At 37.6% G+C, this 17,321-nt stretch overlaps 1 long non-coding RNA gene across 1 annotated transcript in view; it reads left to right on the plus strand.

The window, feature by feature from the left end:
- LOC135579011 (uncharacterized) overlaps positions 1–16,719 on the plus strand; it is a 35,764-nt gene extending 19,045 nt beyond the window's left edge. The window contains exons 2-3 of the long non-coding RNA XR_010471242.1: positions 6,945–7,048; positions 16,585–16,719. This is a non-coding gene — a long non-coding RNA (uncharacterized LOC135579011). The remainder of the gene's footprint in view (positions 1–6,944; positions 7,049–16,584) is intronic.
- Positions 16,720–17,321: the final 602 nt, after the last annotated feature.

A 17,321-nucleotide genomic window follows, 5' to 3' on the forward strand; every position in this document is an offset into this window, starting at 1 on the left:
AAAAGTCATGGCAAGGTGCTCACTCCCTTTCACAGCCCTCCCATGAACTGGAAGAAACAGTTTTTGTCTAAAAGTAATGTGAGAAAGGAGGCTGAGTGCTTTTTTTTTTTTACAATAGCCATTGAGTCAAAGCAGCAGAAGTTGGTCAAATCATTAATACTCATGATTTTTTTGAAAGACCAGTGACTGACTCATTAGTAAGTTATGTGGCATTTCTGTGAGCTCATGCTAGACTTTACTTACCAGAGGTGTAGAACAGCATTACAAATATTAGATGAGACTGTGATTTTCACTTTTATTACACTCCTCTCCTCCTATGTCCCAACTGGAACCCCAATCTAGTGAGTGTGTAATGTAAAAAGATCAATCAGCTAAATTTAATTTTAACACTGTTCCTTCCGGGCTCCATAGATATCTATAGATTCAAAAGGTCATGGAAGAGTTGTTTAAGATGTAAATTACAACAACAAATCTCAGATCTGTTAGAAACTGGAGTTTATTAGTTACTATTAAACTTTGTTTATTTACTATGATTATTTATTAATATTATTATTAAACATAATTTATCTAGTGGCTATTTTAACATAATTTTAAAAATATTTTTAATAGGCTTGATATTAGGGGTACAGAGAAGCATAAAGTATTTTCTGAGTCATTGTTTGGTTTATTTTGTGTAAAAGACTGTAATGCAAGTATTATGTACCATCTAAGTGACAGTAAAGACTGGCAGTAGAAGCCATTATAGTATTTAAAAACTAGCGATTAGTTAAACAAGTGATTTTTGTTTTGTTTGTAACAAGCACATGATAAACAAGGGAGCAATGAAAGAGGTTCATGAGACAGAAGGTAAGAGCTGGAATGAATGATCAGTCAAGCCTGTCAAAAATTTATGTAGTATGTTTCTCTTTTGCTGCTGCTGTTTATGTTCCAATTCAGAAATAAAGGGGATTTGTCTCTTTCTCTGCCCCCCCTGCAAACTAGAGCACAACATATAGGTTGTTACATTGCCTCTTGTTTAACAGTTGCACAGAAAACCCAAGAGTTGATTTTTACGATACATCATTAATTTTAATGTAGAAAACATCTTTATCTCTGTAGCAGTAAAGTCAGCCCTTTTTTGCCACATTCACTCAGGCCTGTGTCAGTCATTTCCTATGAAGGTCAGGATGCATTTTGAATTCATTGCTATCATGCACAGACACTTGAAGTGCTACAGGAGTCCCACGATCTTACAGGGTGGGCACACTAGTGTACTGTATACCAATGTGGGTTTGGAGAGGGGTGGCTGACTTTTAGTTCACAATCGTTGTATCTTTTTCTGATTTACATTCAGCTCTTGTACACACTTTCTGCAGAAGTACTACATAATTTAGTGTAGGGAAGAAAACATGAGGCAGCTCTATATATGGTAAAAACCTGGTTGGTGTGTGTTTTTTTTCCTCCACCTAGAAGAGGATAGGGAGACAGAGGCAATGACATAGAAACATGATTATGTCTTGCCATTCATTTGATTTTTTTCTCATCATGAATATGTTCTTTCCTTATGACCCCTGCAAAATGGCATTACCATTAGATGGTAAGTGAACAGATCTCTCTAAAAATATAACACTATCAAATTGTTTAGCAATGACTGCGTGCAGACATCAGGCAACAACACGAGGATGACAGAATTTCAATATAGAATGGGAAAGTATTAAAATAATCTGTGGATTGACTGGAAAAGAAAAGCCTGATTAAATTTTCTTGATAGCTTCTGAGGCAGAAAAGAAACCAGACGTCCCTGTGTCTATATTTATTACTGGAACCTCTGTTCATTCTTCCTGGCTACTGTAATAGAAGGGGAATATTCTCTCCTCTCGGGAACTGAGAGGTTCAGCCTAGAAGATATTGTCACTGTTCTGCTATTGAGTTTGAATTTCTGTTTTTAGAGAGAGAATGGGAAAAGTGCTCTCAACCTTTGCCCAGAACTAAAAATAAACCTGCTAACTATTTTACCCCTCTTTACAGGGATTAGAAGCACCAAAATACCATAAAAGAGGCAGTTTTTAGCACTCTGAAGTTCAGGCCAAACAGTGTTAAGGAAGATCAAGGGGTATCTAAACCTGATTACTAGAAGAAAAAGAAGTGGAAGCATTCAGATAAGTGTCCACACTATCTTTTTTATTTTAATTACAACAACCTTTTAAAGGTTCACTCCTCTTGAATTCCCATAAAACATAGTTTAACAGCCATCTAAAACTTTGTATGCTAATATCTGATTTTTTTCCTTTAATTTTTATGGTTTCACCAAACCTTTGACATGACCCAAAACTGGATGAATAGAGGATGGATGAGACATAAAATCTTACATTTCAGTTTTAGAAAGTTTTTATTGAAGGTGATAGTAAAGGAAATGGGAAAACTAGTAAATTATCTAGATAACTGCTGGAATATTTGCTAAATAGAGACAGAACTTTCTAGGAAAAAAAAGTTACCTGTTAGACAAAAATTAAATTGAAATCTAAGCCACATAGTGTAGGACCCCAGTCTGTTTCCTTTAGGCATGTACAATGTGGATGACTAATTTGAGGCTGATGCTCTCCATCTGGTGCATATTAGATATATACTTTACTCGTCATTTTTACTATTCTTAAAGTATAAGGCTTTACTGGTCTTAAGTATTAGACTGTTGCTGGTCTTAAAGTGTAAACATGCCCTTTACATGATAAAAAAGAGCTTGCAGTGACAAGCTGAAACATAGGTGAGACCCCACTGTAAACATCTGCATTTTATGAGATTAACCTTTCTTGAGATACCTATTTGCCATGGACCTGTTGCACACAAACTTTAAATCTCTCAGGACTCTGATAGCAGCTGAAAAAGAAGCCATTTTATTATCACTACAGTGGAGACTAAACCCACCTTTATGTTAACATTTTTGTCATTATGGCTATGTCAGTCAGGGGATATGATGTTTAGTGACATTTTTATACTGACAAAACTAGCAGCGTAAACAGCTGTATTCACAATTTCAACTTTTATGCACATAGTCAGCATTAAATGCATTGGCAAAATATCAGTTTTGCTGGTAAGAGGTGCATCTCTGCTAGGAGGGATTTCCAATTCATTGAGGAGCCTCTTATAATGGAAACAAGAGTTAAGAGCAGGAGATGATAATGCTTCCTCTAAAATGTAGTTTGTCATAATTGTTTTCTCCTGGAGTGGACCACCTCAAAATTTTCTGTCTGATATTGTTTTATTTCTCTTTGCTGAAGGAAAGTAAAACAAAACAAGAAATATTGACAAGGCTTGAAAGCAATGTGAACAAAATACAGAGGGAACAATATCCTTCTGGAAAAGTTTTTCAGAAAAGCATTCCATTTATCAACTGCTTCTTAAAAGAGAGCATGTAAGACTAGAAAAATATTGAAATAGTCCTATGGTTATGGAAAAAAAAAAATCAGAAATCTGATTTTCTCTTCTAACACTGAGCTAGTCTGAGGTTTTCAAATGTATTTCTGTAATTTAATTCTGGTAGGATTGAATTTATGGCATGTCAGGATTTCAAATTCTTAAAATGTAGGAATCCACCAAATCCCGAATAAAGTGAATAGAGCCAGCTCCTATCTTTTCTATTGATATTTGCTATCACCATAAGAAGATGTTAAACACACTGGGACTATAACACTGAGGCCAGAGCACAGAGCAGTTCCATGCACAGAGCAGTTCCATGTCCACGCTTATAAACTCTCTTACGCTACAGAACAAATGGCTGCATGCAAACTGCCTGTCAGATGTAGTCTGCAACACTGGATTCGTGCCTTTAGCTTTGTGTACAGCACTTGCTGACCAATACCATGTCAGGGAACATGTTTAAACAGTAAAGCTATCTGGGTACCAGTATCCAGCATGGAGCTTGTTGCTTTTTACCTAGCCCTTTTCAAATATATGTAACTACCATGAGAAGGATGTCAGATGAAGTGATGTTTTCGGACTTGGAGATCTTGTGAACAGCCATAATGTTAACTTTTTCATACCTGTACAGACAGTAACACTGTAACATCTGCAGACAGCCGTGTGCCTACATAGACAATATACAGGTCATCTTCCTTGTTAGTCCCAAGCATGCAGAATTTCAGGGTTTTTTTTCTTCAAAATGTTGGATGTGAGAGAAGCTAGGGATAATTAGATGTAAATCCCAGCATGTGTTATGAAATCACACGTTAATGTGACACAAGAAGAAAGTTAGATAAATGAAACTGTAAAAGCAATTGCAGGTGAATGGAATATGATCTGCCAGCAGCTTGCCGATATGCTAAGGCAGTGTCTTGCCTTTTGCACCCAATGACATGGAAATTTTAGCAGTTAAAATAATCAGAATTTTCACTTTCTTGTCTCACAAACAAACAAAACCAAGTAACTTTTATACATATGAAACTGTAGTTATATTTTTCGGTTGACATAGAAGAAGGACTGCAATGTAATGTCTTATCTTTTTTCCAAAACATCCTTTTATCCTCTGGAAGCCTGAATTAATCTTTCTCTGTATAATTTTTTGAGTTCTGGTTGATGTTCTAATGGAATGCCTTTGCTTTGGTAATATCTTCTAGTGAATAAAGGGTCCAGCATTTATGAAATAGTTTGTGTATAAGTTCCTACTTTAAGGACAATATTGGGTTGCTGGCCATATGGGGCTTTTTTTAGGCAGAAAGACCTTGTGATAGTGGATTAAATATAGCTTGTGAAAATAAGAGATAATTCTCGATACTTCTGTGGATCGCTGCAATTTGAGCACCAGGAAAAACATCTAGGGGCAGAAGAACAGGACAGGGATCACAGAATCACAGAATGTTAAGGATTGGAAGGGACCTCAAAAGATCATCTAGTCCAATCCTCCTGCTGGAGGAGGAACACTTGGATGAGGTTACACAGGAAGGCGTCCAGGCGGGTTTTGAATGTCTCCAGAGTAGGAGACTCCACAACCCCCCTGGGCAGCCTGTTCCAGTGTTCTGTTACCCTTACTGAGAACAAGTTTCTTCTCAAATTTAAGTGGAACCTCTTGTGTTCCTATACCGACATAGAAACTGTAGAGACTCATTAAGACACAGAAGAAATGGAAGAAGTGATGAACAAACCAGTTTCATACTAGGAAATGATTACGGAGAGGAGAATTGCTTAACATGACAATCCAAGGTCAAAATGGAAGATCTGAGATGGAAAAAAGCTGTTGTTTGAATGACAAGCCATAATTTAGAGGAGAAGGATAGCTAATAACCTTGGACTTGGAGAATGTGCAAGAATGCTGGGAAAGGAAAAGGGTAAAAAATCAGAGTCAGGGATAATACAGATACGCACATTTCTTATGCTACTAAATAGAAATTGACAGAGCTTCAGGCTTCTCTGTGTGCATCACACCTGTCAAATGTACATGAAACTGCTAAACTACAGACAGGACAATTAATTTCCTCACTGGGGTTGGAGAGATTATGTACGAGCTTCTTGGGGATATGGCAACGGCAATGAATAGCACTATATTCAACATCTACACGCCCCAAAGCCCAAGTTAGTGCTTTAAAGTCTTCCCTTCCCCAAGAAATTAAGGGCAGGTGTGAGTGTGCATTTGGCTGCCCTCCCAGCAGTATCTATCACTGAGAGATCAATGATATGTGTAACCACCTGCTGGCCACTTACTCCTCCATCTAACCAGGCTCTGCTTTTCCTGTAAACTCACAGCTCGGAGGGGTACAGTTGATTGCCTTTCCTTCTGTTCAGTTCCTCTTCTTTGATTTACAACAGTCTCCCACACCCTTTTCATAGGTACTTTTCTAACTTCACTGATAAGGGATTTCTCTGTGTCCAATTAGTAAGGCTAGTGTATCACACTGGAACTAGATAATTAAAAGAATGAAAAGAGGCAGAGTGACCTTGGTTTGCAAACCTCCATGGGCGATTTATAAAACTTTAAAGAATTCAAGAAACTGTATTAATGTTATTGTTTTATCCCTTGTTCATCAGAAACAGGGTGATTGTTCTTACATAACTTCAATGCCTCTCTAAAATAAAGAAAAAGGTGTGGTTTTTTTTTTTTTTAGCTGTCCTTTTGACAATTAGATGACTCTAGGATAAAAATGCACTTTTCAAGTTTCCAAATGAGGGGCTGACTTTACTGTGCTTTGTTTAAAAGCATATTATTTGTTTTGAATGGACAGAAGGTATTACGTTTTGCCTGTTAGCCAAAATGCTAAGAGCGGCACCATTCTTATGGTAAATCCAGAGCAATGGAAACTACAAAAAGCAGGAAAAACCATGCCTCATTTTATCTTGTGTACTCTCACAAGATACAATTAGAAGGAGCAAGAGAGAGATGTTCTACCTGGGGTAAAATAAACTTTGTGCTACAGCACATACTTGTCTCTTCTATTTATACAATTATAATAAAGAGGTATTTGTGCCTTTAGCAAAGAACAAGGGTCTGAATATGAAATATGCCAAAATGTGAGGTGTAACTTTTAGGCTGGAAATTCCTCTTTTTTGGCTGTAACATCTAAAAGAGAGAGATTCGGTTTGGTTATTTAGGCTTCAGCTATAATTGGAAGAGGGAGAAAGGCACAGATATCCAGAGCTATCTTACCTGACAGCTCACACCAAAAAAGACATGTTGTGGAAAAGCTCTCTAGATGTGTCTTTCTCTCTGCCTGGCTGCTTGTCTCTCTTTTGCTCACAAATATAGTCCAGATGGCTAGCTTAGACTAGATGCTAAATTTTTATTTAGTTGTCTAAAGATAGGGAAGATAAAATCCAACAGAAAACTAGGCTGGTATACCATTGTGTTTGCATACAAGTTGAGAGAGATATTTTCATTAATGGAGTGTGCATAGATTGTCGTATAGCCAGGAGTTTTAACTTTTGTAACTAATTAAAAAAAAATAAGCACATAACTAATAAGAGTAACGTCTTGTTGTCAGACGTGTAGGTCAACATATGTCAAAGAAGGAAGGAAAATACTTAGTACTGAAGACACAACCTTGGCTTTTTGATGCCTGGATTTTCCAGCAGTATTGGATTCCAGGTATCATGTTGTGCTTAATTTGCTGGGCCAATTAATTTTTCTTTCCTCCGTGTATGTGTCTCTGTGTGTGTAAGCTTTCATGTATGTATGTTCATGGGATGAAATCTGCTCAGAAAATGATATCTATATGGGTTGAAAACAGATACATGTAAACATAAATATTTCTCTTCTCAAAAAAACAACCAAAAGACCAGTCTCTGTGTCTTTATTCAGGAACTGTCTGGTATATGAAGGCATTCCCATTGCAGCTGCAGAGGAATGGAATTTATCCACTTCCAGATAAAGCACTTAGCTCACAAAATTGAATACTTTTATGCTCTTAATTCCTTATAAAGGCCCCTGAAAACAGATAGGGTGCTAAAATGTGATTCCAAAGATCAGCATTAAAATATTCCTGGCTCTGTTTAGATGTCCCCATGTGCATATATCTAGAAGCTGAAGCCAAAGGATTTTTCAAAAAGCTTTTCTCTAAATATTTCAACAAATAACCCCATCATCATTAAAATGATAAGTTTCACTGCCCAGAAATAAGAAGGACTTTCAGTCATGTGTCTCATCTCTGGGGCTTTGTTTTCTCTATGTCTGATGTGCTTTTTCACATTTGCTTATTTCCAAGACATATAACAAAGCCTGGACAGCAGGGTTTTATTGTGGTATTCAGGCATAGTGTGAATCCCAGATTTTTAGCACCAAGTGTCACTCCACTAATAGACAAAAGTAAGAGCTGATTTCTTACAAACAATGAAGTATCAATATTTCACTGGTAGGCACTGTTTAAAACTCCACTTAAAACACAATAGCAAATATAAAAGTGTGTCCTGAAAACCACTGCTGCTCCTGAATCTTCCCTACAGCTTTCAAATTTTCTTCCCTGTAGGTTAGGACTATTTCTTTTACTGTCACACTCTCTGTGCAGTTTTTGCTGTTTTTGAAATAAACCTTCCCATTCACAGTCTGTCTATTATTGGCACTTAATTATTAAACCCCTCCACAATTAAGTCTTTCCAGTGTCTTAAGAATTTATTAGCTAGGAATTAACTCTTTGTTCACACATTTGCTATCTATGTCACGGTCCCCAGAGATTTTCTTCACAGATCTTGTTATTCCATAATGCTAATTGATGCCAGTGGAGGATACTTAAATGCCAAGCTATTTTCAGTCGATCTACAGCTATTTCACTAATGAACTTCTACCATAAGCAGAATAAGCTAGTGCTCTGGCAGAAATGTATGTATTTGGATTTCTCACAAATGCTTCTGTTGAACTGGCAAAAGGGTACACTTAGTCATAAAATGCAGGAACTAATTTCAGCTGGCCAATCAACATCTGTTATAGAGAGAAATGTGAGCCAAAATTTCTTGTTCTAACACTCAGTATTTGGCCCAGAAAGGATGATTATTTAAACTTTTCGTGGCTGGGTCCCAAATACAATCTCATAGCTAGCTAAACTGGGTTCCAAAAAGGTAGGCCATATTCCATATCCTGCTGGAAGGATACTTGTTAAAGGCTGGATTTTGTTTTAGTTCTACCTTTCAGTTCTTTTGCACTTTTTAAAACTTGAATTCTCATTTGCAGTATAGTAGCACTTTCAAGAGTTAATAAATGGAATTGTGGCTATTACAAATTCTTTTTTAACTGAATACTCAAGTAGTCAGATTCTTTGCTGACATTTGAGTATAGCTCTTTGTAGAAGCTACACATATGAAAAGTTTGATAATAAAAAATTCTGACAAAAAGTAACATTTGAATAAATACAAATTTTCAGGGGAGATATCGATTTCAACATGCATGTTCAAAATATTAGCATTTCATAAGAAAAGCTCAAAGCTGACGTCTTTTTTTCAGTATTTTTCCTTTTGTCACAATTTTAAAACTTTCCAATTTCATGACAAAGGCCTGTATAAAAATGCTGGCATTTTCTGAGGATTCAGATTCAGTGTTCTGAGCTGCTCCCCTATAAACTTTTTCATTTCCTGAGCCTCTCATATTGGAACAATAGGTTAGATGCTGAGCTGTTTTTCCTGAACAAACCAAGAAAGACATTTCCTCTGGGATGCACTGCACTGCCTGCAGTACAATGTCCTGCAGACTGCATTGAATTATCTTTGAAGGTTATCGGTGATATTCTGCTGAACATCAAGAGGTGTCACTGTTGAGCAGTGAAAGACTTCCCCTTTGCTGAGTGAGCTGCCCTTGTGAGGTTTTAATTCTAGCTTTTTTCTTGCAGCTGTAGAAAATGGTTTCCAACCCAACTGCCTATTAAGGCTGAAACAACTTCACTTACTGCTGAAAGCACCCACAGAACACAATAAACAACTTATCCTTGTTACAGTGGTCAAGGGGTAAAAAACATCTGAGGTCTTGCTTCATTCTAACTTCAACATCAAAGCCATATTAAAAAGGGTCAATTTGTAGGTTGTACACACAAATGTAGATGGAATTATTGAGCCAAACAAACACATAGATCTGACCTTCAAAGAACTCTGAAATTGTCTATTTTAGAGAAAGAATAGTTTGAAGGACACAAAGGAAGTGGGGATTGCATTCCAACCTCTGTGGTGCTAGAAGTCCTGGCTAGGCTGTGGATTAGATCCTGAACATCATGACATATTGATGTAACTTTGCCACAATTGGCCTTTACAGACAAATTTCCTTTCTGTCCCTGGAATCTTAGCTAAAGCTAGCCAGGCATCACATATTTTGAGATGTCATTTCTAATTTTTAAGGATAAGGCAGCTTCTCCAATAGTCATTATTGTGTCAACACTTGGGTCCCACAAGGTTATCATCTTAAATTTTCTACCCAGAAGCAGATGATGGGAAAAAGTGGAATTTGATGCATCAAATGTATTCTTCCCTCGTTCCCTGACTTGAAAATAAGAGAAATCTCTGCCTTTAAGTTTCCCATAGGAGAAATTCACCAGGACAGGAACCTTGAGATCTCAGGGACAAAACCATTTTCAAATGCAGATGAAATAGTCAGCATTACAGTTCTCACCAAGTCTGAATGGATGTTTCTTTGCTTGCTCTCATCTTGGTGCAAAGTCCAAGTTGAACACTTGCTTATACTTCTCTTTGTTTACTTTAGGCTTAATGTTTTTTTAAAGCTTTCATGTTATCAATAACATCTCTTTTATCTTCCATGGTGTAAATATAAAGTTTCTGATTGTTAAATTCAAATGCATGTTCCTTTTTGAAGGGTTTCATTGAAGACTTACTTAGCCTGAGGTTATTCTATACCAAGTAGCACATGTTGAAGCTTAAACAGGATAGAATCATTATTATTAATTTATTAAAATCAGCTTCTGACTGTTCCATCCTTATTCCCTCTAGATTGACATGGAAACAAAATGAAGTATGTTTATGTGAAAGTATATTGAACCATTGATGCGAGAAAATTTTATCTTGATGAAATATCTTCAAAGGGAAGGAAAACTTTCTCAAGGGGAAACAAAAAAATTAAAAGCTTTTTGTTTTTTCATATAGTTTTGATGGAGGACAGAGGTCAAAAGTTTTTCCTTATGTGTATACAGTTATGGAGGCACAAGCTTAGAGCAGAAAGTCTGTGATGAAAGCACAGAGTTTGCTTTCAAATGTTTGCCATCTTTTTGACAGGGTATTTTGTGTCCAACTGAAGAGCTATAATAAATAAGGCTAGAAATTCTCAAAAAATGTTCAGCCATGGATAAAGGCACACATATCTCTCTGTGAGGAAAAGCTTGGTCCTGTTGATCTAGCAAAGTCTGATCAAACTGTAACACAAATACCCTTAGAGATAAAGGGTAACTCTGTGTGAGAGAGCATTTTGACTCTTTTGTGGCTTTGTGACCCCTGGAATGATGGAGGATTTCATGGCACACTGACACTGGAAAAACACTGGCAGAGGGAATAAGGGGGGCAAACAACCAGTGTTTCATGGCATTGTTGTCCAGTTTTATGAAGGGGGATAAAGTGAGGCTATTTCGATAAAAATGTTCTAATCCTGGTTTAATACTAACAAAGTTTGGCCTCTGGACTTTTTGTACATGGATTTGCAGTGTGTTTTCTCCCCTCTACCCCAACTACTTATTAAAAATGTCTCTCTCTTCTCACTGGTGAGAGACACATTATGAACTCAACCCCAGGAGTGTGAGGAGGCTCTCCAGATACCCCCACCACCAGTTTAATGCTAGAACTTTACAGTGAGCTACATGGATAACACGGTATTGTGCAAGCTCCCCTGCCTGTGCAGATTTGGTTCCTTCATCCCGTTTTGGGAGATAAGGCATTAAGCTACAACTTCCACAGCAGTTTCTCCATTGAGTGTGTAGGCTGATTTGACCAGCCTGCTTCACAACACAAGCAGCCCCAATCCTCTGACAAGGTTTAAAGCAAGGTGACAATAAAATATGGCAGATGTTCCCTGTTACCCCCTAATCCTCTCCCCACCCTTTCCTTAGATTGGAAAGATGATAAGGAAGATAAGAAGGAAGGGAGACTTCAACTTCAAGTTGGATGGGTTTTAAAGGTTTTACTAATGCTACTGATAAATAGAGAAAACACAGAAAATATACAAAACCAAGCTTCAATGCCCAATATGGAGTTGGTGTCACTCCAGCGGTGGCAGAGCTAGGAGCTGGCGTGGCTCCAGCAGGTGCAGCTCAGGCCCCAGAAGTCATGGGCAGGACTTCACAGCAAACCAGAAACTGGATTTAAGGAATGCAGGGCCTGAGGCCTATAGATAACAGGCAGACAGACAGGGTCCTTTCTAAATGCCGGCCATGGTCAAAGAGACACAAGACCCTCGTGATCTCCATCTTATACAGGGGGTATGACAATTATGGGGTGGAATACTCAGTTGGTCAGTTTTAGTCACCTGTTCTGTCTGTCCCTCCTTGCAAACATGTCCCCCTCAATCATGAGATCTTATCAGAATTCTTAGCTGTCATAGTAATAAATCTAAACATGAGCTTCTTCAGCATTCCATTGGTCACTCTTACCAGTTTCAAGCACAGTGTCTGAAAAAAAATGCAGACAAAATTCAGAAAAGTACAGTTACTTAGAAGAACTTAGCTGAAAGGAAAAATTCACTAAAAGAGAATTGGTCGCTTTTTTAACAAAATCAGGACACCCTCTGTCCTACAAGCCCAGGGAGGCTGATGGCCTCTGAGGTGGCTCTTTGGGGCTGAGGCCAGCTCAGTTTTCCCTGCCACCAAGGAAGAGAACTTGCTCAGAGTTTGTACAGGTTTCCTTGAGAAACAGAGACCTTCTCACAATGCAAACCTTGTAAAGTTCAGTAGGAGACAGACAAGGCTTAGATACAAGCTCATTGAAAACACTAATTAAATCCCAGGACCATTTCCTATATTCTTACATATTTCTCTGCTTAACCTTGAGTTTTCATGGGATCCATGACACTGGGAAGCCTAAAGGGCCACACCGCTGAAGTGAGATTGTCTGTCTCTGGTCCCCTTTTATTAATATCAGTAGAACAGGGTTAATGCACTGATCCTGCTTCTCCCACTGGAGTTTGCTTTAAAAATAAATCCACCATCATTTACATATATTCAAGAATGTTTGGGAGTATTTAAGTTTCATTTTAGATGAAATGGCAGCTCCTCTGAAATCAGTACTGTAAAGGGGACTGTTGCACTATGTAGGAGTTTATCAAAGGAGAGACTGAAAAATAAGCAGCCTTGTAAGTCAAGATGTTTATAAGTACATGTTAAACATAGGTTTCCTGAACACAAAGGTCATGCTGAAATGGTCTCAGTTAAAACCAGACTAAGCTGGTGGATATGGATTTAAGTATGTAATTTGAGGCATCCATTTCTGAAAAATCTTTTCTCAAAGTCTTCTTAATATTGTGACAAAAAAGGTCATAGGAGATTTTGCATGTGAAAACAGGTTAAGCAATAAACAGAATTAAAAAAATTGGCTGCATTCCAATGTATGGATTAATATCTGTATTTTGCAGTATTCTGGTCTCCAGGTCTTCTACATGAAATTGGAACCTAAAGAGTGTGGAGAGGAAAAAACCCACAAAAATGGTTAGTGGGAAGAAATTATCTGCAAGGAAAGATCTCAAGACTTCAATCAGTTTGACTTGTCAAAAAGATGTCAGAGAGGAAATGTGTTTACAATGTTTACTGATGACTTTTAGAGACATATGAAAAAACAAACAAACAAACAAGAAAAAGACCAAAACCTGAGATCAAAATGGTGTACTATAGGAAAAGACATAATCAATATATGAAAGCTGAAGCCAAATACATAAAGAAAACAAATATTTAAAAATATTCATGACATTGATATTGATCAAGCACTGCAATATGCTGGTGAAGGAGATATATTCTCTGTGGCCTCAGCTCAAGAACGGATGGCTTTCTAAAAAGCATGTTTTAGTCAAACATAACAGTAAGGGTGAAAGCAAGGGTAGCCGGGTGAAATTTAATGACCTATGATCTACAAAATATCCAGGAGGTTTTTTTTAGCTTTTATAGATACACAAATGTATAATAAATGGTGAAACATGGATTTCAGAGATATTCCATTGCTTTCAATGGGCCTTCATGAATGAAGGTTATCAAATAACTTTAATAACAGGACCTTGCTTTATGATTCTCTGTGGTGCTATGGAAAAATGGCAAGGATTTTTGAAAGTCCTTAAGAAAGAGAGGATCATGCAGTTAATTAAAATTTGATGTGAGGTAGGGCCCGAATTTAAAAAGGTATTAAGTAACTTCTGCTACTCTCAAAAGAGTGCAAACTTCCAAAATGTTTGTGAATATAGAGGAAGGTGTAGGGGGCACCTACACATTTTGGAAAATTGCAACTGTAACATTATACAACTACTTTAACTTTCAGACTATTTTAAGGGAGTGTATATCAGAAATCTTGTGGTCTCATCCTTTTTTCTGACTCCATAGGCCATAAGCCAAGAACTTCATATCACTAAAAGCAACATATATATCCTACAAAACTTGTTATGCCAAGGAATTCAGAAGCTCCACTACAGCTCACAAGCAGATCCAGTGGTTCCCAGAGGACTCATTTCTCCATTGGAGGAGAGACAGGATGTCTCTGGATGTGCAGCCACACCCAAAGTGACCCAGAGACACTGAAGTTACATGTGCTGGCACCCATTCTTCCACTGCCTGACACAAGACAATTGTGTTCTTAGCTTACAAATAACATGAAGGTCAGGAACCATCATTTGGCTACCTCTGTTATAACTGATCCCAAATTCTCTCAGCTAAGAAAAGGAACAAAGAGCACAAGGAATTATTTCTGAAAGTATAAACATACTTTTTAACAGTGAAAGTTAATCTCAGATGCAGTACAGAGATACATATCACAGAAAGCATCAAAATACTTGAAACTTGGTTATTGTGTTTTAAATGAGTTGTAATATGGGGGAAATACATTAAATATCCTCAGAAATTATTCTCTTTCATCAAAATAACATACAAGCATCAGTCAAATACAGAAGTAAGAAAGTTCTTTATGCAAGACTGAAAAAGAAATGATTGCTCAAACATATAGTTTACGTCAGCATTGATGCTGGCATAGACATAAAATAAAATTTTCTTATTTCAGTGAAAAAAATGGGACTTTTCTCATCTCTGAGAATATCTACTACATACATCCCTTCATTGTGATTCCTTTTTAAGAGTTCAATAGAAATTTTGAGTGTGCTTTCTGCTTTTTACTCTTATTTTTTTCCAGTCCAGTAATTCCATTTTCATTTGTTTTTCTTCTAATTAGGAGAAAGGTTCTTCTCCTCCCTTCCACTATGTCTTTGAAAGAACTAAGAAAAGGCCTGTTTATTTCTGTTGTGCTAATCCCTTTTTCTTACGATTGTGCACAATGCCTAAAATGATGAGAGCATCTGCATGTGGTCTCTACATATATTTCTTTTGACAAGCTCTCAAGAGATGAAATATGGAAATTACCATATTCAACTTTCTTATATGTGATGAGTTTCCAATTCCAATCCTCTTCTGTACCAAGCTTCAGCTCTTCATTTCCAATGGTAAAACTTCAATCAGTTCTATTTATTTATTTTGTAAAGAAGAAAAAGTTCTGCTCTTGCTTCCCTAGGGCTCTTGTTTGTGGGAAGGGTACAATCACACAGTGGTAGGCTGGGGGGAGTCCCAAGGGTATCTCGTATGAAGAGCTGAGAACCTCTTCCTGCCAGGCTGTGTTGCTTTAGACACTGTGTTGCTTTTAGACTAGAAATTAAATGCAGCTTTAGCTGCAAGTGAGTTGCCCTGCCTTTGGTTTAGTGGCAAGAGAGGAGAAGAGAAAATGGGAAAAAAAAACGCAAACATGGAAGTGGAGGACCCTGGTGGGCTGTACCATTGTGTACCTTGGACAGGGGCTAAGGGCTCAGCCCTGCTGTCAAATTACTGTCTCTTACATGGAGGTTTAAGGTAGGCCAAAGTACCTTGCATCTGCAGCAGGCTGAGAGAACATGCACTTGTAGGTATTCAGTTGCTTTAACAGAATTTATGAAGCTGCAACATGTCTCTCATTCAACATAGTCTTCAAATGCCAGGAAGATCTACTTGTTAAGGTATTTCCTAGCTCCCTCAAGAACTAGTGTAGAAAACTAGCTAAAGTAACCTTCATGACCCCCTAAAAGTCCAGCTAAAAGTTTTGAACTGCATATAATCTGAAATCATCATATGGAAACTGTCCAATTTCCAGGAGAAAAACTAGCATTGAATAGGTTGAAGAGCATTTATGTTTTAATACTACTCTTTAGTATTACCTGTCAAATGTGGGATGAACAGCCACACAATAGTAACACAGCATGCACATACTAATATAAGCTCTGCAGTGGTGAGTGTTGAAGTGAGGCTAAACTATGGATTTTCACTGTAACACAAAGTATTTGCACTTGACAGATAGCAGTAAAGGGCTTTGATTTACACCAAAATATGAATCTGAGAAGAATCTGGTTTGGGTGAACCTATTTGCTAGTGTGGTCTCCTTGTTTAGAGCAATTATCTTAAAAAGCTTTTCAGTATGATGAACATCATGATTAATAGGTTTTCCATTAGTCTCCGCTGTACTCCACTGCTGTTTTACAAGTCAAGGCCAGTCATTCAGTATGAGTGGGCCAACATGGGGCCACAGTGGTATCTCTCTCTGTCTTATCTTTTTTATTTTTTCTTAAGACATTGTGTATCTGAGCTTTTACATGGATGACATAAGGTTTTTGGTTGCCTACAAGGCATAGTATTTCCATCTGATAACAGATTTTCTATCTATCTACTCCTTCCTTCTGCCAGAAGTAAACAGTAAAAAACATCATGTGCACCCAAGCTTCAGCTATTTCAAACCATGGTGGCTAAGATGATGTTATGTACTCTACTGTCTCTCACTTTGTCATAACAGAAATAGCTTGCAGCAGGATTGAAAATACCTTGGAATAGCCAGTTTTAGTGACACAAGTTAGTAACTTCCCTGCCTATCCAACCTTTTCTTTGCTGGGAGAAGAAATCAATTAATCCTCTACAGATGAATTGTAAAAGTGTTTGATTCTTACAGAGGATGTTATCCAAGCAAGGTGGAAGAATGCAACCCCATGCGTGCAGCTTCATCTGTGTCAGACTGTTGGGACAGGGAACAGGGTGAGATGTGCAAAGGGTCACACCCATGAAGGCAGGTAAGTTCCTGTTCTTATGAGAGCTCATACATCTAAATAACAAGTTTATCAATCTAACCTGCTCTTCTGTCCTGCAGAGAGTTCAAGTTCTATCGTCAAATTCTGCTTTTCACAAGTGTAATCCTGGGGCGATTCCAGTGAAATAAATAGATGCATGCTATTCTTACTGAGATCAAACTATTAATGCTGATATAATCTTATCACATGACACCTATTGACTCTGATTTGTCGCATGGACTGGATGCTTCCCCTTTCCCATGACATCCCTTCAAAGGCTGCATTTCAACCCTGTGGATGAAACATTGGTCAGGAAATAGGAACGTATCCAGAAAAAAGCAACATTGAAGTAGCACATCTGCAGTCAAACGTTTTGCATCCCTAACACATCCTTATCATGTACAAATGTATCAAGAAAACACTTTAAAAATATACCCAGAAATAGCAACCTTTGATATAACACAGAATATTGCCTTGGAGCTTTTTGCGGTCATTTATCAGAAAAGGGAACATTGTCCTTTTGCTACAGAGAACAGCCCGAACTGTTGAGTGAACAAATGATCTGCCCTGAAGCACATGCAAGCATCAGTAAGACAGAAATACTATTAAAAACTCTTTCCTG

Source organism: Columba livia, chromosome 3, assembly GCF_036013475.1.
Source record: "Columba livia isolate bColLiv1 breed racing homer chromosome 3, bColLiv1.pat.W.v2, whole genome shotgun sequence".
In the NCBI taxonomy this organism is placed as follows: domain Eukaryota; kingdom Metazoa; phylum Chordata; class Aves; order Columbiformes; family Columbidae; genus Columba; species Columba livia.